Source organism: Cryptomeria japonica, chromosome 9 (genome assembly GCF_030272615.1).
Source record: "Cryptomeria japonica chromosome 9, Sugi_1.0, whole genome shotgun sequence".
In the NCBI taxonomy this organism is placed as follows: Eukaryota; Viridiplantae; Streptophyta; class Pinopsida; order Cupressales; family Cupressaceae; genus Cryptomeria; species Cryptomeria japonica.
Window position 1 is genome coordinate 249142725 of NC_081413.1, and position 27911 is coordinate 249170635.

The following is a 27911-nucleotide window of genomic DNA, read 5'->3' on the forward strand; positions in this document are numbered from 1 at the left end:
CTAACTAGATATTGACAAATTATCAATAAAAAACAAAGAAACACTTGTAATGAGTGAATTTATAAACAAATTAAACCATCAACACATTAAAATAATATTTTTAAATTGATATTAGGAAGAAAAAAATTAATTAACACTAAACTTAGACAATTAAAATTTAGTTAACACTAATTTAGAAAGAAAAAAATTAGTTAACACTAAACGCCTTAATGCCGATTATTTCAGGGTCGATTTGTGCACATTTCCAAAAGTGCAGATTCAATCCAAATCTTTCAGTCATTTATGAATGTTTTCAAACTTTCAGAGGAGCGTGCCCTAACGACACTCAAAGTACAAATTCAATATCCATTATTCTCTCACTTACCTTAATAAAAAACAAATAATACTAATTTTAAGATATAAATATTTTAACAAAAAATGTTTTACTTCAAAATAATGGAAACAACAAACACACAAACAACAAATACAAACTAGTATATCTATATTTAAAATATATAGATAAATTATGCCGAGAGATATCATATAATAGAAGGGAATTTTATGATTGCAACAATATTATTAGTATACAAGAGTTTCAAAAATATGGATAATAATAGAGTTGCTTAAGTATGTACCAACATTATCTAAGACGACAACATGAACTTGAAATTTAGAATTGTCAGATACTCACAATGTCAAGCCCACTCCTCCACTAACCTCTCAATGCTACTTGATTTTATTGATTGTTCCCTTTCAAATATTATGGCACCCTTCCACTATCATTTGAATGCAACGGTTGTATATAGTTGGAGACAAGTGGCAAGGGTTCAGTTTTATTAGAGTAATAAAATAACACCTCCACAAAAACCAAAAGATGACACATTTTCATGCATTTACCTGTCATTTGCATGTCAAATTGTTTCACAATTGAATTTGTGTTTACGAACATTTTGATGTCATTGTCGCCTCTCGACATAATCAAAATTGAATTTTTGTTTATGAACATTTTGATGTCATTGTAGATGCCTCTCGTCATAATAATGAAAACTAGAAAAGTTTTGGGCTATAAGAAAATTGGAAAAAAAAGTTGGATGAAAAAGAACTCACATATAACCATAGCCTAAATAGTAAATGCTTAGAATGTGCTATTTAAATCTCACCCAAATTAACTAATGATATTTTAGAGACTTAAAAATATGAATCAAGTTTATTTGTACCATGATATTGCTATCAGGATTGACTCAAAAACTACACAGTTGAACCATGATAGCAATATCATAGTTTGACTTGCTGTGGAAAATACCTCCTATTTATTTATTTTTATTTATTTGTACTCTCAAATTAACAAATTAAAAAATAAAAAATAAAAAATAAAAATTAATATTCAAACAAATTCCAATTTTAAAAATTCAATTTGATGTGGATTTTCTACTAATCCCAAATCAGATAGCCACTAATGAACATTGCCCCAAAAGCCCTGCGAACTGCAATGCCCAAAAATATGAGTATAGAGAGATGAATATTTTCGTGGAACTTCAGAAAACGAAGACCAAGTTGAAATGATATGTAGTGTCGAGTGGGAACGGAATTTGTGCATTCAATCTATTTTGAGTCGATTTCCAAACGTTTCCAAACGTTCAGAGGAGTGTGCAGATTCAATTCACAACGTGGCCTAACGGCACTCAAATTACAATGGCCGTTGCAAAAAGCAGATCGTGTGACCGTTGAAAAAGCAGGATTTCACTTCTTTTAAAAGGAGACATACTAGAGATGCAGGGCAGATTGTATTGTTGTTTCATAACTTTCATTTTTTTTTCCTTTCCTTTTTAGCTTAATTTTTTTTGGTGTGGCCATGCCTCTGAGTTTTGCTTTTCTGAGTTTTAGTTTGAAATTTTTACTTTTTGTACTCAGATGTTTTCATTTGCTTTCTGGGTTCGAATTGCAGTACTTTTTGGTATTTCGTGTATTTTTTCTGTGGGTTGGTCATTTTTAGTGGGCGTAGAGGTAGGCAGCAGCAAGAACTCTACGTTCTGGAGTGGGTGATTGGAGATATGGCCAGAAAATGGTGAGTACATCTTATACTCTGGTCTCTTTTTTTTTTTTCATTTTGAAGAATTTATATGTTTTCCTTAGTTCATTTACAAGGGAATTTGGTGTATATTATTTTATGAAATTTCTTCATACTCTTTTGGATATCTCCATAGGATTTTAAATTGTCAGGAAAAATACCTATATGGAAAAATACTTAAATTCACGTATACGAAGTTATGAGTTCAACAATAAGAAAATTTATGCATTCAAATTCAAACATGTATGTGTTTTGTACCAAATAAGATTCAATCCTGTTTTAAATAGAATATATGCATTTCTACTTGCATCGTACATTGTATTTAGTTATGAGCAAAATCAATAGAGTTGAGAATAAATTGCAAACTGTAAAATGATGTATCATAGATAAGCTTGTTCTTCCATTTAGAGAAACCCTATGCATATTATTATTGGCAGAATAGCTGCAGAAGATTTGTGAGGAGCCCTTTTGGGCAGACGTTTTCGGAAGATTTGTCAGAGCCCTTTTCGGCAGACGTTTTCGGAAGATTTGTCAGGATTAGTAATTTAATGCTTCAGGTTTTTTTTTGCATCATTTGCAAACTTTTTTCGGTTTTTTTGGTTAGTTTGTTTTCTGAGAAAAGGGTTTAGAAATTACAAGAACGCATGTTAAGACTTAAATTACCTTTCAGAATAACAGCATTGAGATGTTAGAGAAAAATTATGTGCATATATTACCAGATTCCATGTCGTTCACTAGTTTATGTGAAATTTTACTTCTAAAATTTCAGCTAAGATGGGCTTCACTTGAGTAATTGAAAAACGAATTTGATTGGACTCAAATGTATAATCATGTCTCGTGTTCTGACTGTGTAGTCTCCCTGGCCATCTTTATCAAGGTTACAGTTGCCTATGTTTTAAGCAAAGTGGTACGAAGCCATTTGTTCGTGTAGTGACTAAGCCAAGTTGAATTCGAGGTTCTTGATGTGGACTTCAATCAATTCTGCCAATTGTGCGCTTGTTTTCTTGAAGGTGTCAGTGATTTGCATGGTGAATTTCCTGGAGTGCTTGTTTTCTTTGTGCTTCTCCATCCTCCACTTTTTTAATTGGATATTTCGAATTCTCACTCGTCTACTTTATGCGTAGGGGCTTCCTCTGTTTCTTGTTCAGTCCAAGGTGTATTTCCTTCGGTCTCCATTGGGTCGTTAGTCTTCTTTGTTTGTGTCTGTCTGACTTGTTCTTGTTCTGTGTCTTAGGTCTTGTGTGGCAAGTATTTTGGCTCTTGCAGAGGCTATTGTGCAGAGGCTTGGCAACCTTGTCAGAGGATGGATGCAGCGGACGCATGATCATACTCTTCCCCTTTTATTAATGAGGACTGTTTTGGTTTTGGTTGAGATTCTTGTGCTCTCTTTTGCTGGATGCATGATCATATACTCTTCCCACCCAAAATCCGGTACAGAGCAACTTCACCGATGATAAATTGGGTCCCTGTAAACAAATTTAACCGATATAAAAAGTTTCCCTGTCATCAAATTTACACTGCAAATACATTACATATATTAATATTATAATATATCTCCTCTGTTTTCTAAGATAGACATTCTTACCTAGTATAGAGCAAATTTGTTTCCCTGTCACTTGAGAGATCTTTCTCTTCTATTCTCATCAGTCTCAATTGTGATGCCCAAACCCTCCAACAGTGCAAAGGCGTTTCTGTTTTTTTCTACTTTAGCTGCCAAATCATTATTTTCTTGCTTAGTTTTCTTGTATCAGATTATCATTACGCGGTTTAAGTTATTAATGAGCATTTTGCTGTTTTGCTTACAGAGATCTAAGTAATCATCTACAGGAAGAATGGCCCTATTTTTTTTTTTCATTGCTGCAATTTTTTGTGTGTATATTGTGCTTTTATATTCATATATAAAATGTCTGCTCAGGTTTCTGATTTTCGTCTCATCACATATTCATTATGTTCATTCAGATTCAACAGTACAACAATACATTCTTTCGAAACAGATCTAAACCGTGTGGGTTCAAATCATTTTCTCATTTTTTATAATACATATTTTTCCATACAGGTATAAATAAAATTTAAGAGGGTAGCCTCTTATAGATCTATTAGTTGACTATTGAGTTTTTGTTGTGGTAGTTCAAACAGGTTTTTCTTTATACAGAAAATAAAAGAAGAAACAATGGACTTTCAATAATAAATAACACCCTTCATAGAAGAAACAGTGGACTTTCAATAATAAATAACACCCTCCATAGCTTTTCACAAAGTTGTGATTTATAAGTGATTACTAATTTAAATGAATATATTACAAACCATTTTCTAATAATAATCTCATAAATCATTTTTACTATTGAGTATTTAGTTTTTCAGATTTTGTCAATACAACAAGATATTACAAGAGATAGTACCACATAAGGCACCGGATTTGCATAAATATATTTCAAAGATCAAGGCCTTCACTAGGTTAGCAAAATATCTTCTACTCAACAAGCCTGCAAGTTCCCAAATTGAAGCAGTACAAATTGAAGCAGTACAGATAAAAGAGATCTGTGCTTCCAAATCCTCATTTTTGGAATTTTCAACAATTTGCTAGGATTTTTGGGAGATAGATCCCCAGAACAAATGCAGCATCACCATACCCTGCATTATAGACTTTTCAAGTTTCAACTAACCAAAGCTCTTCCATACATTTGGATCCTTCCCAAATTGAAGCAGTACAGATAAAAGAGATGTGTGCTTCCAAATCCTCATTTTTTGGAATTTTCAACAATTTGCTAGGACAAATGCAGCATCACCATACCCTGCATTATAGACTTTTCAAGTTTCAACTAGCCAAATGACTTTAATCTTTATCTAAGATCAATTTGAACTTTCAGCAGAGGTATTAATGGATAGAAGAGTAGATGGTGCTGTTAATTCATAGATCAGGAATTAGCTAGACAAATTATAAACGAAGATCTAAAATGCATGAGGATAGAAATAAATGTGTAGATAATGATTATCTGTTTGAGGATGCTTTTTCGGCAGACCTCAAATGACTTTTTAAACTAAATTATCTGAATTGAGTTAGTAATTATATATCACTATTTAATACTTTTTACTGAACAGGGCAGAGCCAGAGGCAATTGACAATGTTTTAGAGAAATAGGACAAGATCACTAGAAAGAATACCATAGAAAATCATTCAGAAACTTAGATATTATTGGTATTTTCAAAGTTATCCTTGCCTCGCTTATGTAATATTTTGGAAAAACCTGGATATTACTGGGCAACGAGTAGGAGTATCTCAATAGTCATGTTTCTAAATACTTAATTGTCATTGTCATCTCCATTGTCATTGTCATCTCCATGACTTGTTCATTACTATAGAGAAGAATTGTAAACATATTTTGTATTCTGCATCAACAAGGGATGGAGCATGCTTTATGGCATTTTGTCTATTGTATCTCTGTTATGAGCCACCATTAAGTCATCTCTTCAGGTAATTTTAGACTCTGCTATTGTCCAGGACTCCAGAGGAATCTCTCATATTAACGTGAGTTGCGTTACTTGCAGGTGGATTTGATAATTTGCGTGTTTATTATTTGAACAAGTGGATATTCATGCTACTCATGTTTCTATTTTGCAGGTCAATTTAATCATTTGATTGAATCTTCAACGTCTGTTTATTGGATTGGATTTGGAGTTGACCTGGCAAATTTCAGGTTAGATTTCATCAAACCCTTAATAGTATGGGGTTGTTAGTTATTTGAGGATTGTTTTTTAAAAATTTCAAATTTTCTTGAATGTAAAATTTTTGAAGGCTTAATTTTCGGCTAGAGAATTGTCTCTGTTCTGGTCGGCTTTCATCTAATTTTGACTCTTTATCCTATCTCTCCTCGACGAGTTGGATACGATGATTTTCTCGATTCAAAAGATTTTAATCTGTGATTCTGAAAGGCAAGCCCTATAGTGTGCATATTTTATATTTGAAGTATTTGATCGTTAGGCTCTGTTATGCAAGCCTCCAATGCTATATGGTTGAAAGATTCGCCTTTTATTTCCTTTTTTCAAAAACTAATGTCCCTTATCAATTGCATGAATCTGATTTTGCTTTTCTTATACTTTTGGTTTCCTGCATGCTCTTGGCCGAATTTTATGTAGGACAGATTTTAAGAGAGAATATATAAATAACATTTCAAACAAACGTCAGATAATTCAGTTTTAAGTTCCAGATAAAATTCATCGATAACAAGCTTATCGAGCTCATATTCGCAAGGGTAATCAGTTATAAAACATTAAAATCTCTTTTCCCATCATGCCCATCTTTTGGGGCTAACATTAAGTATATATACAATCACTTCAACTTTATGTTTACAATGTGACATATGAAGCGGCTAAAACAATTAATATACTAGCCAAAATAATCTCTTAATACACAAAACTCATAAAGTGAGATATTACATGACTTGAGCCATCATAACTTATAAACAATAGATACATATCAAAACAAGGGACTCAATGCATCAAGTTTCTGTCAATAGTATTAGGATATGATGGCTTGAGCCATCACAACTTATAAACAATAGATACATCTCAAAACAAGGAACTCAATGCATCAAGTTTCTGTCAATGGTATTAGGATATGTATTTGGAATTAGGATTAGGTGGGGTTAGTAGTGTGATGTTCTATTCATTTGATGAGAGTGCATAATTTGGAAGGGAGTATGTGCTAGCTTGACTCACAATGTCTAGTAGGAAAGGATATAAGGCATCAAAGATAAATGTAAATGATAAAGCTACAAGATTCACATCTAGGACTATGATAGTGACCTAGGTCAAGCCTACACATACAGATCTAATATGAGGTGAAGGAAAATGTCTCATTATTCTGAAGATCAATAATAGTATGGTTAGGGTATACCTAGGATGTTTTTGATATTAATAGCAACAAAACATTGGTGTTGTCTCAAACATACAACTACTCAGAGGGTGTACAAAAACCAAAGACTAGTAGGAGCACATTAACAACACATTAATCACAAGCTACTAGTAACATAACAAAATAACAACACCTACAACAAAACAATTCTAAAGGTAACAATATTTCGCTAGCATATAACCATAGTTAATAATAGTCTTAGAAAACTATCTAAGCAACATCATGAAACACAAATTTAGATAAACTAAAAGGGATGACATCCCTAACGATTCTTTCCGATTTTGCGTCCAGCCTAATGAAACGCATTGGCCCAGTCCTCAGTTAGGAACTTGTAAAGTTCCATGCATCTTTCGTCCTCTTTGGCATTCTTTCCAATCACTTCTTGTTGGAGAAGGCATAGTGTGGTGGTTGAGTTGTGCATCACATGAAGACCGAATCTAGAGAGGCTAGTCATTTTGTTTTCCAGCTTCGTCAATCTCCCATTGGTTTTGTTGAGCTTTGCCTCCAAATTCACACAATTTGAACGGGTCCATGCCAGAATCTTTTCACAGGGCCTAGCTGAAATATTCACATCCCCTTCCACTTCCTTGGGCATCATTTCCTAGGTAAAGTCAATAGGTCCATTACCAGAGTCTGAAATGTCTTCGAGTCCTCTTCATTTTTCTCTTTCTTTCTTGTGAGCACCCCCTTACACTTAATGACCATTTCCTCACTGCCTTGATTGTCATCATCTTCCGACCTCAAATTTTCAATAATCTTTGTTTTCAATAGGTGGATGAAAATAGGTTTATGATCTTGAGATTTGGCACCCTCAGCAAACTCCAAATTCACACAATTTGAACGGGTCCATGCTAGAATCTTTTCACAGGGCCTAGCTGAAATCTTCACATCCCCTTCCACTTCCTTGGGCATCATTTCCTAGGTAAAGTCAATAGGTCCATTACCAGAGTCTAAAATGTCTTCGAGTCCTCTTCATTTTTCTCTTTCTTTCTTGTGAGCACCCCCTTACACTTAATGACCATTTCCTCACTGCCTTGATTGTCATCATCTTCCGACCTCGAATTTTCAATAATCTTTGTTTTCAATAGGTGGATGAAAATAGGTTTATGATCTTGAGATTTGGCACCCTCAACAAACTCAAAAACAACATTAAGAAAGGAAAGGAGATGAGGGAGTGGTTGCGAAAGTGGTTCAACAAAGGAAAATGATAAAAATAGAACACTTTAAACCTACCCTCCAGAGTAAAGTATTTCATAATCATCAGGCATACCTGGTCCTAGGGTTCGAGGAGCTCTTCCTTGTCAAAGTCACCATGAATTTTAATGGGGTTCCCGTCCTCCCTAAACAATTGGCTGAGGCTTTCATTATTTGCCACTAGGCTTGTTTTCTTCTATTTTCTTTCCTTAGTAGGGAGACTACTAGTTGCTTTAGTAGTTACCTCTTCATTGATTTCAAAAGAGATCCCCCCAACGTCACTCTATGATCTGCCCAAGAAGAGGCAAATTGCATGGAGAGAACTTCGTCATATTCGTTCATGCCCTCAGTGAATTGGACCACCCCACCCTCCTTGTAGATATGCCAAATAGTGGCCTCAATGAATTAGTGGCTTCACGAACCACAATAGGTGGATGGGAATAGGTTTATGATCTTGAGATTTGGCACCCTCAACAAACTCAAAAACAACATTAAGAAAGGAAAGGAGATGAGGGAGTGGTTGTGAAAGTGGTTCAACAAAGGAAAATGATAAAAATAGAACACTTTAAACCTACCCTCCAAAGTAGATAAAGTATTTCATAATCATCAGGCATACCTGGTCCTAGGGTTTGAGGAGCTCTTCCTTGTCAAAGTTGCCATGAATTTAAATGGGGTTCTCATCCTTCCCAAAGAATTGGCTGAGGCTTTCATTATCTGCCACCCGACTTGTTTTCTTCCATTTTATTTCCTTGGTAGGGAGACTACTAGTTACTTTAGCAATTACCTCTTCATTGATTTCAAGAGAGAGCCCCCCCAACGTCACTTCGCGATCTGCCGAAGAAGAGGTGAATTGCATGGAGAGAACTTCGTCGTATTCGTTCATGCCCTCAATGAATTGGACCACCCCACCCTCCTTGTAGATATGCCAAATAGTGGCCTTGTTATTGAACTCTTCATGCTTGTCTTGCTCAGTTCTCACTCTATTGCCTCCTATTCTGTCACACTCCACAACAAGTAAACTTTTTCCACTTCGAAATTTTACTATTGACACTTTTTTGAAAAGGAAGGTTTCTTCAAGAAGCTAGTTGAATCTGTGGTGAAATTGAGGCCATCATTGCAATGTAAGTCATTAAATTCCCCCTTTCTAGTAATGACACCCCACACATGTCAGAAGGCAATTATCATCGAAAAAATGAGCTTAATATAGCTAACACAATCTTGCCAAATATGTTTGCCGAAGAGATGTTCAATCAATTTTCTATATCATATAGGTGACACCATCTCATAATTATAACGAAAACACCTATATGATTCAAATAATACCTCTTAGGCCATGTCATTTTGTCTTCATGGGTCATTGCTTTGTCATCTCTCCATTTGTCTGCTTTCATTTTCTTAGTCATAAAATTTGAATTTTCTCCTGCCCTTACCTGGTACTGCCGAAAGGTTGGCAACCTTATTTTATCCTAGTCATCACTAGGGCACAAGAGCACCCCTAGGAAGAAACACCAAATCCAAGTAAAGTGGATCTTCATTTATTATTTTTCATCTTACTTTGCTCCTCTAGGAGACACCAAATTTGGATAGGGAGAGCATCCCATTGTCTCCAACATCTAACACCATCCAGTTGTAGGCCAATAGTCACCATTAAATTTGCACACTTATTACCCTTCCTATAGGTATGAGTAATAGTGAACATGTCTAAACTTAGAAGGAGTTTTCTGATGTCCTCCATTATGTCATATATGGGCCAATTAATTTTGATTTCCCCTTTGGCTGCATCAATAACCATTTTGGAGTCTCCTTCAATCTCAAGAGTCCTAATGTTTATCGAGAGAGCAAAATTGATTCCCAGTAAAGACCTATACTTTCCGCCTGGTTGTTGGTAGAACCGTTGAGATTACTAGAGTAAGCAATGAACAATTGTCCTCAAGTCCCTCTGATAACACCCCCTCCAACAACCTTCATGTCTTGTTTCCCCATCAAAATTCAATTTATAACATACAGGCTTCGGGGGTTTCCAAATGGTGTTCTTTTTGGCCAGTCTTTTTGAATTGTCAAACATAGCATAATCTTTAGACAATCTCTAGTTTTTTGCCACTCTACTATCATAAGAAGCTGGGGGGTAGCTCAACAACTTCCAAGTAGTGACGTAGAGATTCTCAAGAACCAGTTTACACATGGCTCTAAAAACCGTCTCAACTGAGTATTTTGAATCTCTAAAGATTCTATTGTTTCGTTCCTTCCATATGCTCCAACAAATGTGGAGAGGGATCTCTCCAAAGTTGTTGAATCAAAGGATTGTGAGATGGAATTTTCCATTCGTCGATGAAATGATGGAGCTCACAATTTTTGACCCAAGAAATTTCCAGTTTATCTAAGACTCTTAGCCACATTTGTTTAGCAAATTGGCAATTGATCATTATATGTAAAATAGATTGAACTTCCAACTTACACAAAATGCACCTATCGGGGAGTTGTAATCCCCTTTTAATGAGGTTATCTTGTGTGAGGATTTTGCCATGATAAGGTGGTCTTCCAAACCTTGCGCCAACACTCTGTTGGCCAATTACAATTTAACAACGCTTTGTAAGTAGACTAAAGCTAGATTAATATTAGAATATGTCACTTGAAAAAACTAATTATTACATTTAAAACATTCCCAATAAAAAATATTATCAAAGCAAACCTAAAACATAAACAATTATACATTTAAATCTTTTATATTTATAATTTTAATTGAATTTAAACTTTTAAGATATATATAATTGTCAAATTTTTCCATCTTTCATAAAGAATATTGTGAGATTAATTTAAAATTCATAATAGTCTTAATTACAGACATAAAGAGGGGGAAGGAGGGAGGCAGGTAGTGAAGCAACTCATTATAATAATTATTGAAATAAATAAATGAATTTTTTTTTTTAAAAAATTTAATTAAAAATGAAACATGATAGAAATGTTAATATAATTACTTAATGAAATCTAAACTTTCATTATATATAATAATATAATAATTTTAAAATATTTAAAATAAAAATAACTTATAAATTTTGTAAATATATAATTAGTTATTTATGCGTTATATTTATTATTTATACATGTTATAATTAAAAAAAAAAAAAAAACTATGTTAGAAAAGTTTAAAATAACTTTTTTTGAGCTTTTAATTAAAAAAGGCATGTATTAAAACCATCAATACATTATATAATAAAGATTAAACTTTAATTATATATTATAATATTTTAATTATTAAAATCTTCGATATATAAATAATATATAAATATATAATCAAGTCAATACCTTTTATTTATTATTTATATAGGTAAATATTTAGTTTTTTATTAGTAAATAAAGGTTTTTTTTTAGAAATACAGAATTTCAATAGAGTATCATAGTGAAATCCCCCATCTACCCTTCCTAACCTATATCCACCATTCGAATATGCAAAAAATAAACCCATGAAGTCTATCCAGTCTACACCCCAACCAATTTACAACGATTACATCAAAATATACAATGTTTTTTATGGCAAAATAAAACAAAAAGATGATATTCAAAATGTCAAGCCTACCTCTGTTCATCCCTTCTGTTTTCAGCCTAATCTATTTCCTCGCGCCTCTGATTCCTTCTGGATCCTCGACTTTCAGACACTCCTTTGACCCACAAAGCTTGACATCTGCTTCTCCCCTGAGCTTTCTTACCTTGCCAATAATCTGCAAGTTTATATTTCAATTTTGTGAGGTCCATCAACTCACGTAGCACTCCAGAGGCAAGAACAATCTCCCAGTCTATAACGTAATCTCTTACCGCTCGCCACCCCTCAATCGCTTCATGCCTCCTCATATTTCTGTTCGCCATTTCCCTCCAAAGAATGAAGGGGTGCACATGTGGAGGATATCCAGGCATGACAACCCAATCCCCCGAGGTTGTGATGAATCCTCTGCCCGGTTCTACCCATTCCAGCAATGCGTCCAACCCCTACCTCTAGTTTGGTTTCACGCATCTCACCATGATTCTCTTCACTTCTTGTATGCTCGAACACTCCAGTGTCCACACACAAAACATGGATGAAATATTTGTGTTTGTGCGGTATTTTTGGTTAGCGAGCATGAAATCATACCCAAGTACTTGCCACACCTGAATGAGAAAAAAATGGATCATCGATGGTGAAAATGATCTTCAAACGCTCAATGGTAATCTTCCCTCAAAATGCCATCTATTGTTTGGAATCTTTTAAACTTAAGTTCACCTCCATCTTGCTCAGCAAAACTACCTTCTCCACACCTACTATATGAGAAAATAAAATGCATGGCCACACAAAGCATAAAAAACTCCCTAAGATGCGTCATCCATGATGCCCAAGAGGGCAATAAATCCTGCGTACTCAGATCATGCGAGAAGTAAATGCATATCGGCTAAGTCCTCCACCTTGATGTATGTCAACCACTCAAACAACACGGAAGCCGCCAAGTTCAAGCAGAATAAATACAACCACTATGCTGCCAACTCACCACGCTATCATTTCAAACTATCTTCGTACCTACCATCTCGGCCATAATGTCACCTTTATCCACGTCATCCCACCACCTCGATCACCATCTTGAATAGAGAGTCTGCCAAGGTGTTACCCTCTCTGTACACATATCACTTTAAAATATTTGAAACTCTCAAGTTTCTTAGGGTTAATGCACACCCATTTGTCTAGTTTCCACACATGGGCACCCCCATTGGCAATCACATTTATGACGATTTGAGAATCCCCTTCCAAGTGCAATTGCTCAACTTTTAGTTTTTTTGCCTGATCCACCGCCATCAATGTCGCGTGTGCTTTTGCATCATTGTTGGTACTAGTCTCCAGATTTCTCCTTTCCAAGGCAAGAATATTTCCCTCCACATCCCGAGCCACACACCCAACACCTGATGGGCCAAGGTTCCCTTTCGATGCACCATCAAAATTGACTTTCACCCACATCCAGGTCTGGTTTGGACACACACACACACAATGAAGCAAGAAAAATGAGTTAAATAATAATTCTTATGTAAGCGAAATGGTGGAAATTTTTAAAATAGGGCGTGGTGGACACACACACACACACACACACACACACACACACACACACACACACACACACACACACACACACACACACAGAGACACACACACACACACACACACACACACACACACACACACACACACACACACACACACACACACACACACACACACACACACAGTGAATCAAGAAAAATGAGTTAAATAATAATTCTTATGTAAGCAAAATTTTTTAAAATCGAGCATGGTGGCCACTACAGAAAGCATGGAAGGCTCTGACAAACAACTACAATAATTCTCAAATTCCTGGGGTTGACAAACTCACCCAACAAGGATTGGTCCCAAGGAATAAATGGGGTTTTGCAAATATATTTACAAATACTCTGGTTGATTTTCAAAGTATAGAAAATAATTTCTAGAGGCCAAAACCGCAAGGCGTCACACAACAAACAAAAAAGGTAAAACCTAACTCAGATCACTCCACATTTGTCTCTTTAATGGTTGATGGTTAGGCATGGAATGAATCTATAAGGAGAGGGCTTTTTTTATGAAATGGAGTGGGCCTTGTCTGACTTTTAGAAGGGTTAGAAACTAGTGTAACGAACATTGGGGTGAAGCAATTACTCTGAAAACTCTACCCAACGACTTTTATTTGGTCATTTGTTTGAGTACCAAAGACAAGGAATGGATTTTTGACAGTGGCCTTTTTTGATGGGGGCAAGAGTTTTTTTTCTAGAAGATTGGACTCTGAATTTCAACCCAGAAAATGAAATCGTAACGAAAGTACCAATTTGGTTACGGTTGTACATATTACCCCATGAATACTGGGATATCAAAACCCTAAAATTGATAGGAAATAAATTGCGGACCTTTGTTAAGGCAAATGAGGCCATTGCAAATAAAGATTATAGCATGTATGCTCGCATTTGCATTATGTGGCAGGCAACTCATCCATTTCCACAAACGGTGGAACTAAAAACAGGAGAGGGTACCTAGAAACAATTGATTGAGGTGGAGGAAATGATTGAAATGTGTAATGTATGCAAAGAGGTAGGAAATCTTGTAGGGGAGTGCTCGAGGCTGGATAAAGGAAAGGGCTTGGATTAAAATGCTATAACAGATCTATTGATGTCAAAGGAGAATACTTTCCAAACAAAAGATAGCGATTTTCTGGAAACTATGTCGAGTAGGTGGTAACAACTTGTTGAGGTAGAATGGGGTTTAAAGAATTTTGAATGCAATCTTGGATTTTGGTATGAGGATAGAGGTGTAAATTATTGTAAGGAAACTAAATGGAGTATTGGTGAGGAGAATAGGCGCTCTGACATTGGTGCTTCAGAGCTAGGATTGAATTTGTTGATCAATGAATCTCAGGAAGGAGGTGATACTAGGCGGGGAGAAGGCAATGATTTTTTGTATGCCGAGAAAGTGTGTGATGAGATTGATGAATCGATGGATGATGAAATCAAGGAAAAGCTAGAGCTAGATCAATCTTCCCATCTAGAGAAGACAACCATTGTATAGAGAAGAGCTCAGAAGCGGGAAAATTTAAGACCCAGAGAATGGAGGTTGAGGAAAGTTTGTTAAGTCATCTATTAATCTACCAACATGAAAAGAAAGGCTTTCTGAATAGTCTGAGGGGAGAGAAGCTAGGTGAGGAGTCAAAGGAATGTCTCGATTACAAAGACTGGTCAACTCTAGACAAGAATCAGAAGGTGGTTGATAGAATTGAAGATGAGGACCCTATGTTTAAAGATATTCAAATCTTTGCAATCATAAATTTGGAGAGCTCCCTTGAGGATGTGGGAGAGGATGGTAGTTTTTTTAAAGATTTGGAAGTGGATTCCCCAACAGATGACAAAATAGGTGATGGGGATGAACTGGGCCTGAATGCGATCATGGGTATTATGGAGAAGAGGTCTCTGGAACAAACATTGGCTAAGCAGGTTAAAGTGAAGGTGGAAAAAAAGAAGAAACGAGGCCCTAATTTTGCGAAGTTGAAGCTGGAAATGGCAGGAAGTGCAGTTGGGCAAAAAAACTAAGATCGGGGGCAATGAAAGTCCTTTCCTGGAATGTTAGGGGTTGCAATGCTCCTGACAAAATCCATTTGATCAAAAGATGCCTTGATCAAACGAGACCAAATTTGGTTTTCTTACAAGAACTGAAACTGAGTGGGGATAATGTAGTTTCTTTTAGTAGACGTTTTAGCAATTGGAAGTGTCACATTGTTGAAGTTGTAGGAGTTTATGGAGGCTTAGGAGTGTTATGAAAAGAGGCGGTTACAAAAGTACAATTAATCAAATCAGAAAAGTCTTGGCAATGGGTTGAGGTTTGATCTAAGCAACTACACTCAAATCTTTATATGACGAATGTTTATGGGCCAAACAATAGTTCAGATATAAGAAAGGGTTTGGGAAGCTATCTCGGAGGTTAGATATGATAATAGAGATAAGTTATTTCTTTTGTGGGGCGATTTCAATGCCATATTACGACCATTTGATAAGAGAGGTGGGCTTGGATGGCAAAATCATAAGCAGAAGGATTCTAGTGACTTTGTGACCAACAATGGTATATTTAAAATCCAATTTAAGAGGGGATTTCACGTGGACTAATAGGAGATGTGGCTTCTTAAATATAGTTGAAAAATTGGATAGATTTTTTCTTGCAGAGAATTGGGCAAACTCTCAATGGAATTTTCTAGTTGACATCCTTCCCATCACGGGTTCTGATCATTACCCAATCAGTGTGAGAATACAAGAGGATGATGTTCCCGACCGATGCCTCTTCAAATTTGAAAAAATGTGCTTTAGAGAGGAGGGTTTTCTTGGATCTAGTTGTTGATCGGGGGTCTAATGCGTCACCATGGGTAGGAATTTTTTTGTTTTTCAAAAAGTTGTAATTTGTCAAGGAACATATGAAGAAATGGAATAGAGAGGTGTTTAAGAACATTTTCTCTGAAAAATTTAGACTGGAATAGGATTTAGGGGTTTTACATATGAAAGTAATTGAAGGGGGTATGCGAGAGGACTTTTTAAAATAATAAGAGGTAAATAAGCATTATGCAGAGGTTTTGGCTAGAGAAGAAATCTCTTGGAGGCAGAAGTCTAGGGAGACATGGCTCAATGAGGGAGACCGTAATACAAAGTTTTTTCACAATTTGGTTAAGGTTAGACAGTCATGCAATAAAATATTTTCAATGCATGACATGCAGGGAAATGTTCGTATGGAAAAGGATGAAATTTGTAATGAAGTTGTGTGTTACTTTTTTGAGGCCTTTAAGAGTAATCGGTTTGATGCTCCATAGGGTGATGTTATTCTAGATGTCATCCCCCTATGTGTCTTAGATGCTCCGAATGCCTTTCTATCAAATGTTGTCACTTTGGAAGAGGTCAAAGCTGCTTTTTTTAGCTTAGGAGGAAACAAAGCACTTGGACCAGATGGTTTTTCGACTGTTTGTTTCCAGCGCCTGTGGGGGGTGTTGGCTAATGATCTTTGGGAGGTTGTGGAAAAGTCAAGAGTGGGTGGCTTTGTCCTGAAAGATTTTAATAACACATTTATTTCTCTCATCCCTAAGAAAGATGAAATTCTTACCTTTGGTGATTTTAGGCCAATGTCCCTCTGCAACACTGTTTATAAGGTTATCTCGAAGGTGATAGCTAATAGATTGAAAGAGGTTCTTGATGTGGTGATCTCTCTGGAATAAAGTGGTTTCTCATCGAATCACTCAATCAATGAAGGCGTAATACTTGCTCATGAGGCGATTCATTCTATACAAATGGCCCGATCTGAAAGAATGTTGGTAAAGTTGGACATCATAAAGGTGTATGATGAGGTTGACACAGACTTTCTTTTAAAAGTTCTTAGGAAGTTTGGCTTTTGTGATGCTTGGGTGGAGTGGGTTGAAAGTTGCATTAAAACTCCGCGTTTTTCGTTTTTAGTGAATGGTAGTCCCCAAGGTTTCTTTGAATCTGAGAAAGGGTTAAGGCGGGGGGATCCAATCTCACCTTTTTTGTTTATAATTATGGTTGAAGTTTCGGGAAGGTTGATATCCAAAAAACGAAAAGATGGAATTTGGAAAGGTGTTAAGGTGGTGGAAGGTATTGATGCTCTTTCCCAACTCCAATTTGTTGATGATACTCTTTTGATGGGGGAGACTTCCTTTGGGCAAGTATAGAAAAGCATTTGGGCAATGTATCAATTGGAGGAAGTCAGAGATTTTGTTTTTTTAACTCCAGTTGTCAAAAACAAAGAGAAATTTGCTCCATTATAGGAATGGAATTGGGCTCTCTTCCTGGGAAATATATGGGCATCCCGCTTTTTGGAGGAATAAATATTTCTGTAATATGGAAGGATCTAAGGGAATGCTGTTTAAAATGCATGGATGGATGGAAATTGGTAGAATTTTGATGTTAAAATCTGTTATTTTTGCTATTCCTATATTTTCAATGATGTGCCTTAAGATTCCAAGAAAAGTTACAAATGTTGTTGGGCAGAAGATGTGGAAATTCTTTTGGAATGGTGCAAATGAGTAGGATAAAATACCCCTTCTCTCGTGGGAGAAGATTTGTATGGCGAAGGATAAAGGGGGTGCAGGGTTAAGAGACTGGAATCTTATGAATGAGGCTTTGGGTGTGAAATTGGTTTGGAACATATATTCCCAACCCTCTCAATTATGGGTGAGGATCTTAAAAGCTAACATTTGAACTCTATGGAAGATAATATAATTCTTACCATTCACAAACCCCCTTTCGACTCAACATTTTGGAACTTCATTTTGTCATGCCAAAAGGTTATAGTTGAGCATATTTCTTGGAAAATTGGAATTGGATTGAAAGTGAAGTTTTGGGATGATTCATGGGATGGTTTTCATTCTTTAAAGGAAAATGGCGAACTACATGATCTAAGACTTTGGTTCATTCAACATTGAGGCGAGAAAGTAAGCGACTACATGGATTTTCGTGGGGATGCTACTGGTGGTGAATGGGGATGGAAATCTTTGGAGAATGGTGATATATTAGAAAGACAACGAGCCATAATGCAAGACATCTTTAATTCAAGGAAAATTGTGAGAACGAACAAGGAGGATAAAGTGGTGTGGTGTGGAGCTGTGGATGGCAAATACTCGGTCAAAATAGGGTATAAATTTTTGGATGTAGGAATAAGGGATGAGGAGTGGCTAGTAAGTTTATGTTGGGGGAAAGAGTGTCTACCCAAGGTAGGGACCTTTGCGTGGCTAGCGACAAAGGGACACATCCTTACAAGGGAGAGGAGAAAAAGATTGGGCTTCTGTGGACCAACTAAATGTGTTATGTGTTTAGAGGCGGAGTAGACGGTTGACCACTTACTTCTGCACTGCAGGGTGGCCTCTTCATGCTGGGAGATGGTGAGGAGGTTGTTGGGGTGGCAAGGCCCACTTCCAGATACTTTAAAGAAAGTCTTTGAAGGATGGCCTTCATAGAGGAGAAAGTCAACCTTCTCCTATATATAGAAGGTTTGTCCTTTGATTGTAGTATGGGAAATATGGAAAGAAAGAAAAAAAGGTAGTTTTTTTTAGAAACGGAGGAATTGGTGGATAGATTAAGGTTGAGAATCAATCTTGTAATAGAAGAAGTGGTAGGGGTGACAACTTCTCAAATTTTTAACCCCATGAGTTCTATTTACATTGGAGGATAACAGGGTATAAATTCAATGGACTGGTATCTGCCTTAGGCCCATTAAGGGGCCTGTCTAGGTTTATTCAGGTCAAAGTATGCCAAATGTGTTTATGTGGGAAAACTGATGGAGGGGTGGTGGAAAATTAATTTTTATGGAGCATCTAAAGGGAACCCCAGACTATCAGGGGTAGGTTTCATTATTTGAGATTGGAAAGGGGGTGTGTTGGCTTTGGGAGTGAAGAAGTTGGATAATGGTATAAATAATGTAGCTGAAGCTTTAGCAACAATAACAACTTTGAAATTTGGTAAGAGTTTGAGGGCTACAAAAATCCATTTAGAAGGTGACTCCTTAATAATCATCCAGGCAATTATGAAAGGGAAAATTGATGCTTGGCATCTCCAAAATTCAATTGATAAAATAGTGGAAGAATTAGTTTTTTTTTGGAAGATTTCCGCATTTGGCATGTAAGGAGAACCAAGAATATGGAAGCTAACACTTTATCAAAATGGGCTTTATTGTTTGGAGAGGTTGGCAAATTAAGAACTGAAGATTTTAGGCAACTTTCTTTAGACGTGTTTTGTGATTGAGTGGATAGATAGATTACATCTTTTAATGGACAACTTTAAGAAATATCAAATTAATTGCTTATCTTGGTGAAATGATGTGAACTTTGACAACGGAGTAAAAAGGACATTGAAGTGGCAGCTCAACTTACCTTTAACTCGAGGCTGCAACAGTCATTTGGCCTTAATGAGGTCACAATGTAGGTGTGGTGCAGGGTGGTGACACTTTTGAAGAAGAGAAAGCATGGAGGTAAACTTTACCTTGAAGACCAAAAAGCAATTGTGTCCTTTCTTTGGCGAACTGACTGAAATAAGGTTGAAAGGAATGTTTCTTTTCAAAGATGACATATCAAATTAATTTCTTATCTTGGTGAAATGATGTGAACTTTGACGACAGAGTAAAAAGGACATTGAAGTGGCGGTTCAACTTACCTTTATCTCGAGGCTGCAACAGTCATTTCACCTTAATGAGGTCACAATGTCAGTGTGGTGCAGGGTGGCGACACTTTTGAAGAAGAGAAAGTATGGAGGTAAACTTTACCTTGAAGACCAAAAAGTAATTGTGTCCTTTCTTTAGTGAACTGACTAAAAGAAGGTTGAAAGGAATGTTTCTTTTCAAAGATGACAGATTGGTTAAGTGTGTGTGATTGATTATGGGCAAGATTTTTGGTGAGTTGAGACAAAGGTATCGAACCAACATGGACATTTACTCTTTAATCATGGCATGGGGCCTGGATGTGGGTGAGTCAGCATAAATGGTGAAGGGGGTAATGAAAGCAATTGTTCTCATAGATTATTTGGGTGGATTGGAGACAATTTTCGAGTGCGCATTACTGGGGGAGGGTTTTGATGTTTGGAAGGGAGTTGAGAATGAAAATTTTGAATCTCTAGGGAAATGTATTCCCTTTGTTTGTTGGCTAGAGGGGAATGCCAAACTAGGTCATAGAGAGGAGGCCTAACATGAATGGCAAGCGCTAAAACTCTTTGTGAACCTAATGGGAGTGGAAGCTTTGACTGTGCAGACCAAAGTGGAAGCAGAAGCAGAGCTAGCAAGGTGTAGAGGGCTCCGACCTTGGAAGAGAAAGGTGTTGCTTGCATTGATGGAGGGAGCAGAATTAGGGAGCTTGCATGGAGCCAATATTTGACTTTTAAAACCAGACACTAGAATTCTGCATTGCATTTTTGTTTGCTTTTCGTAGCCTTTTGAGTTAGGTTAGTCGAAAAGAATTAGATGGCGGATGGGTTTCTTTTATCTGTTTCTGTAAATGACATTGTATATCCCTGAAGTGATTTTTTGAGCTCGATAAGCTATAAAGGGTTTTTGGTGGGGTGGTTTGTCTATTAGTTGTTAGACTTGAACAATGGTTTTTGTGTAGGTGGTTTTTGGGCGATTTTCTAAAGACAGAAAGTTTATATTTTATTGATGATGCACTTTGCTTTTAAAAATGAATAAAAATGAATCTTATTAATGAGTAAAATAAAAATAAAAATAATTGTCATGTAAATTAATTAGTGTAGATAGGAAATGTGGAAATCATCAAAGCAAATAGCAAATTGGACTAGCTCAATCATGAAAACTCAATTGCAATGACAAATCCTAAAAGCACTCAATAGAGAAATGGAAATAAAACATTCAATTCAAATGCAAACCAACGCAAACGTAAATGTCTCCTCCATGATTCTCCATCGTCCTTCTTTCTCCTTCAAATTGCTTTGTTTTGTGGATCTCACCTATAAGTGCATAAGCATAATGTGAAAGCAAGATTGACAAGACGAGACGACAGCATAAGGGTACTAGAAGCGTGATTGATTCGACCTTTTGATTGAAGAAATTCATCCAATTTATAGACAAATTGGAGAAAAGACAAGATTAGCATGAAATTGATATTAGAGGCAATTGATTTCAAAATGGCAAAATTGAGTTGAAGGAAGAAGGTTATGACACCTTCTATGTCATGAATTATGACATATTGCCAATGCAAAGGTTAGAGGACTAAAAGCTTATGACATCTTACTATGCCAATAGTATGACGCATGAGACATTCATGCTTCCACCAAAGCACAAAAATAGGGAAAGACTAGAGAGAAATTAATTAGGTGGAAATTGAATTTTGACAAATTAGAAAATTAGGTGGAAATTAGGAATTAGGAAAATTAGAAATTGATGAAATTAGAAAAATAAGTGAATTAATTAACATTTTTTCATTCATTAATTAATTCACAAAAAGAGGAATTAATTAGCCAATTAAACAAATATTTAATTGTGACAAGAAGACTTGGGATAAATAAATAAATTATTTAACTTAGAGGGAAAATGCCAAACAAGATTAAATGAATAAATCATAAAACTTTAGAAGATTAGGTCTTGACAAAAAATAATTGATGTAGATTCGATTTGATCATGACTCTGACTTGATAAATGATTTGATTGATAAACAATTGAGATTGGTTGACAAATTGACCAATATTGATAAAGAGACCAAATTGATATGTGCCAATTGACATGATTGAAGAGGACAAGGATCGATGACAAATCGATCGCAAAATTGACGAGAATGACAAGGACGAGGATCGATGACAAATCGATCACAAAATGACAAGATTGATAAGAGGACAAAACCCTAATTCCATCATCGATTAGGATTGACGATGTGCAAAATAATGATAAAAGAGCACGCACATTGATGCGACAGGATAAGATCGACCAAAATCATGACTGAAGATTATTATCGACAAGACCAAATTCGAAAGCGAGATAAATGAAGAATGCAGAAGAAGGACTCAATGCTCGCAAATGATAAAGACCAAGTGCGCGACATAGAAGAAATGTTAATGCGATGCAAAAAAACCTAAAATAAGGCAATGCGCCAATGTTAAAGTATGACTCCGCAAGCGTTGACCATTTTTAGATGTCTACAATTAGTATTATAATTATCGTGGTAGTCTAAATATTTATTTTATTTTACTAATAATTATTTTTAAAAAATCAATTAAAGATAAATCCTTTTTTATATCAAGCTTTATAAATATTACATAACAAGTCTTTTTAAAAATTTCGCGGATAACAAGGGTTGTTTGGAAATGGTAATTCCCGATTGATTTCATTACAATAGTTGCCTCTATTAGGTAGAAATGGAAAATGTACCATTCAAACATCATTTAACCTTTTTTTTTAATAGTAATAGTGCCTTGAATTAAATGCATATAAGTTTTGATTTTTTTTTTGAAAAAAAAGAATATTTTACCTATTGTAACCAATAAGAAGAAAGGAAAATGATATTTTAAAATCTTTTAAAATAAAAAATTAAAAGTCTAGATTTTTTTGTCCAATTCTTTTAATTCTCTTTAGTGATTGGTTAAACTAATTACAAAAAGAATTGCATGAATCCAGCCTTAGGAAATATCAAATCAATTATCTTAAGGGAATTCAATTTTCTCACTTAAATGTAATGATGAATATAATAATATCAAGTTGTCGATGTTGGCCTAGGAACATCTCATTAGCAAATCACACATACTACAAAGCATAACTAATTATTCTTATTTATTTTTTAAAATTTTTAATGTTCTAATCATATCTTTTTTCTAATTATTTTTCTATTATATATGTTAAATAACTTAAATATGGGTTGGGTTAATTTTTTAGACTATGATTCAATTAGATGTGATATTTAATAAGATTTAATGTTTACTAATATTTAGACCTAAGGTTGCATTAACATAACTATCGTAGCATTATAAATGTATATTGTTATTAATATATCACTTTTTAAAATTAGTATTATATTATTCTTATTTGTTGGAATCCAAGAACATTGAGAGGGGCGAGGGGGGGGGGGGGGGGGGTGTGTGAAAACATTTTTAACGTTATTAACAAAGTATTTCAGTAACCGGTAACCATAAAAGAATATAACAGTAAGTAGAAATGAAGCGACCACAAGAAGATACACCATAACACATAGATTTATACGTGGAAAAACTCAAAGAGGAAAAACCACGGTGGGATTGGTAAACCAGAATATCTATCCACTGGCTAGATGAATAAATATTACAAAAGGGGCCTACACATGCAGGAAGGCCAACATCCTAGAGCTCACTGCTCATCACAAAAGGAGCCTCACTGACTAAAAACACCAAATATGGAGTTACAAACAAAATTATGAACTCAGAGAATGCATCTACTATTCTAGATGAGTTCCAGTTCAATCACTATCTGTATCGGTTTTCATCGTGTCCTCCCTTACCGATAAATTACTTCGCATCCCTAACCTCTAAACCAATAACCAATACCAATATTATATTTGCATTCAGTCGACCAACATCGCTTGCACAATATCACATCACTATGCATTCCATCTATCTGTGTATATCTGCAAAATAACCTAACCAGATTGACTTAAATACCTTTCCCAATCATAAACATAAATGCCTTATGTCGGTTTACAATGATATTACAAGTTATTTACATGTCAGCCTAGACAAAAAAAAAATGCATTAAACTTCATGGCCGATGTCGTTGATTGCTACCGTGTAAACTCGCCAGATCAATCTCCTATGTCAGCTTCATATACCGGTTCCTAGTTTGTTGGTTTCCCTGAATGCTTGTTGTTGAATCATGAATACCAGTGAGTACCGGTTAAGTGTCCAACCCAAAATGATGTGTGTTGCCATCAATGACAACACAACTAAACCAGATGAGTGTTAATTGCCAACAATGTGCCCCTTTGGCATTGATGACAACACTCATGTGAAAAATAGATCACTGAAGTGCTGTCCCGGTTCCTCCCAAAACCGATGACCAAAATTGACCCTACTCCCCTTGAGCTTACATTACTTCTTATGGCCTTTAACATTTTTCACATCAACTTCTCCCCCTTTGACATCAATGATAAAGGCCGGGGCAAATAAATAAAAAAATGTGTTTACTGGATCTAGATGTACTTGAATATATCAGGGTAAGCACCCTTCAAAAATCCTAAGTAAGTATCCCAACCAGTTTTCAATATTCCCAAAATAGATACAAACTCATTAAGAATGTATGCATGTAGTTCTTCTTCTGTTAGATCTGTCAATGTGGGTTTATTCATCAATTCTATACTTTCCTGCTTATGAAGTAACAAAGTGTTCAATTGGGGACTAACCAATCCTCTCAATTCAATTGCTCACCAAATTAATTTGTTCATATCTTTCTCCAAGGCTGATATCTCTGATTCTGTAACCAAAATTTGACCATCAATAGCGTTGGTCAATAATTGAGTACCATCAAAATTGTTAGCCAAATGTTCCAACCGGGCCTTTGTCGCTTTTATTTTTACCTCTAGGTCAGCTGTAAGTTTGTTAGTGTTAGTACAAGACCTATATATACAACTGCACTAATTAAGAGCCTCATAAATCTTTGTTAGTTCCTTTGTCATCTTGACCTTGTCTGATGTGATCATATTGTCATAGGTGACCTTCCTAGTTGCATTGTACCTCTCTATTAACTGCTGGTTTGATATCTATTGAAGAGTTTGAAACTCTTTTGCAATGTGTTCAGTCAAACTCTTAAGCTTACCAGAGGGGCTAGCTACTGGACTAGTGTATCTTGGAACTAGCTGCTGCATATCCAGAATGGCCCACTCAATGAATTGCTTGTCTTCTAATCCTTCCTTCCTTAACTTCTGAGCTACAACATACATCAATTCAAAATTGCTTAGTTGCTCAATATTCCTCTGTCCAAAATCAATTTGACCGGATGAGCCAAGTGCCAATAATGAATGACTAGACTCTCCAACCTGCTGACTAGCACTGGTGGCTTCGCCACTGGGTGCAATAACCTGCTCAACCTTAGCCTCTTCTATATGTACATTTGTTGTCGGAGGTTCAATATCCTCAACCTGTTTATTGTCTGTATCCACATCATTAACCTCTACACCCGGAATGTTCTATTCCTGTGTATCCTGCTTATCATGCACAACTTCAATGTTATCTACTGGTTTCTCTATATGTACAAGTGATACTGTCGAAGGAATATCCTCTGTTAGTTTCTGTTCTAAAACTCGTGAATTCAAAACTAATATACCTTTCCCCTTGCCATCAACTAAGATGTCTTGAATACCAGACTTAGGAGGGAATACCGGTGGAGTAAAGAAATCAGGTTTATCTACAAAGAATTTTACCCATGCCTCGTGGGTCTCCTTAACTATTTCATTTACTCTACCTACCATGAGACTCACACGTCGGTGTCTACTCTAGAAAAAATGTTTTATTTGCATATTCCAGACACTGCTTCATCTCCTCATCAGTTATAGCACCACAAATAGTCAATAACTCTTGCATCTTTATATATTTATCCTCTTCAACTGCAGACAATCTCCTAGCATCTAGCTTATTGTACAAATCTCTCGGTATTTGTTTTTCAATCTCAAGTAATGCTTTCTTATATATATCTAAGTATAACAAAACTGCTTCCTCAATCTCCATTTGTTCCTTATTGTAGTACCCCTACCCTAGTCAGCTTTGTAAAACCGATTTGACCTTGGTTGACTTTTTATGTGGCAATCTTGAATGGTTGAATTACCATGAGGTAATGTTGTAGTAAGATATTATGATTATTGTGCGTATCTGTTAATGTGTTTTCACATCGATTCTTATGTAAGTTTAATTGTCCTCCTGATTCTTGTTATTAATTTCGAGCTAACATCTTCATTATATATATATGCTTGTGTGACTCTTGGTTGCAGGAGATTGTAGGTACAATACCGCCTAGGTGCGAGGTTCGTCTTCACCTGGATTCGCAGGGTTGAGTATACTTCTTTCATCCTTAGAATTTGGGTTAGATGGTCGTAAAACCCTCAGTTTACCCTAGTCATGCTCAAGTAAGCATCGTCTGTGATCCATTACTTTCCCTTTTTTATTTGGGTTTGCGGGTCGGGTAATTGGTTGGCTTACTTGGTTTGCGTGCTTGACGTGTGGTAAATGGAGTATTTAACTTTAAGTATTTATTTTGATTTAATGTGTTCATTTACGCATTAGTAATTAAGGAATTAAAATAAATAGGTTTCTTTTATGTGATTAATCATTAATTAAAAAGATCGCTCTATTTATATTTGTAGCGAGTTTAATTTAATGGTTAATTTTAAATAATGAATTTATTCAGTTTATGCATTTTAAAAAGGAAATGATTCAAATTTATTCAAAATAGAAATAATTTAATCTCTTTTGCTTTTTGGAATAGAAAGGTTAATTTTAATTATTTAAGAAAATCAATTTTGATTAGAAAAGTGAGTTTTATTCATATTTATTTTATAGTGTGTAAGATTGATTTTGAGAATTTAATTAAATTAAAAATATTTTACCCTCATTAATATTGTGAAATGCAACTATTAGCTTTGTTAATTAAAAATTAAATGAGGGAGAAAAACATTTCTTTTAATTAACTAAATTTATAATCTCAATGCATAAACAATTCAACTATGAGATAATTCCATAAACTTAATTAATTAATTAATTAAATTAAGTTGCAAGCTGCATGATATTATAAATATATTTTTATTTAGATTTTAGTGGAAAAATAAATTAGATTAATTATATTTATTGTTCCTAGACTTTTAAATAAATAAATAAAAGAATAAATAAAAAATAAATAAAATGAATATACGAATAAATTGGAATTAAAGTATTGTTTTAATTCTTTATTTAGAAAATTAATAAATTTGCGTGAGAAAAGAAAAGAAAGAATAATGATATTTAATTATTGCATGTTAGCTTATCTTTTGTTATAAAATTAGAAAATAAAATAAAATTACTTTTATTTTAAATTTAGGTTTTTTGAGAAAAAACTATTGAACCTAGAATTTTAGTTTAAATAGGGAATAGGTCTTTATTTTAGATACACAGGAAACAGGTCAGGAATTTAGGTGAAAAAAATTATTGGAAGCTTATTGAAAAGATTAGGGCTCTTCTACAGATTTCTTCCAGGAAAGCTATACCAGGTTGCGTGGCTTCTTTGATTTGTTGATTTTTAAGAAAATAATTCTATTTTTCTTTGAATGGTGTGTGTAAATTATTTGTCAGATCCAAAACTCTCTTCTGGTTAATTTAGGTTTTGATTTAAAATTCTCGCTCGATGTTAATTTTCTAGCTAATGGAAGTAGTTTAATTTTGAGAAAATTAGGAAAATTATTATGGAAAAATTATTCTCTTGTCTGATTTGTTCTGATAGTCCTTTAAATAAATCTTTGTGAAATTAGTTGATTTCTTTAGAAATAAATTTAATTGTGAATTAAATTTATTGGTTTAACTAATCTAAAGAAAAAGTAATTGGAATAAAATTCTGTGAATGAATTTTATTGAGTTGGGAATTTTTTTTTCTATGTAAATTATGTCAAAAGGGTTTTAATGAATTTGGAAATTATTGACATGTTTTAAAAAAAAAAAAAATTAAATTAAAAAAAATAAAAATAATAAAATAATAAAAAATAAATAAATTTGGGGTAGGGA

General features: G+C 35.0%; 1 long non-coding RNA gene across 1 annotated transcript; it reads left to right on the forward strand.

Moving 5' to 3' along the window:
* The first annotated feature begins 1501 nt into the window (after window positions 1-1501).
* Window positions 1502-26478, forward strand: LOC131032416 (uncharacterized). Its single transcript, XR_009103444.1, has 3 exons — window positions 1502-2044; window positions 5667-5742; window positions 26153-26478. It is a non-coding gene; the product is annotated as an uncharacterized LOC131032416 (long non-coding RNA).
* Window positions 26479-27911: the final 1433 nt, after the last annotated feature.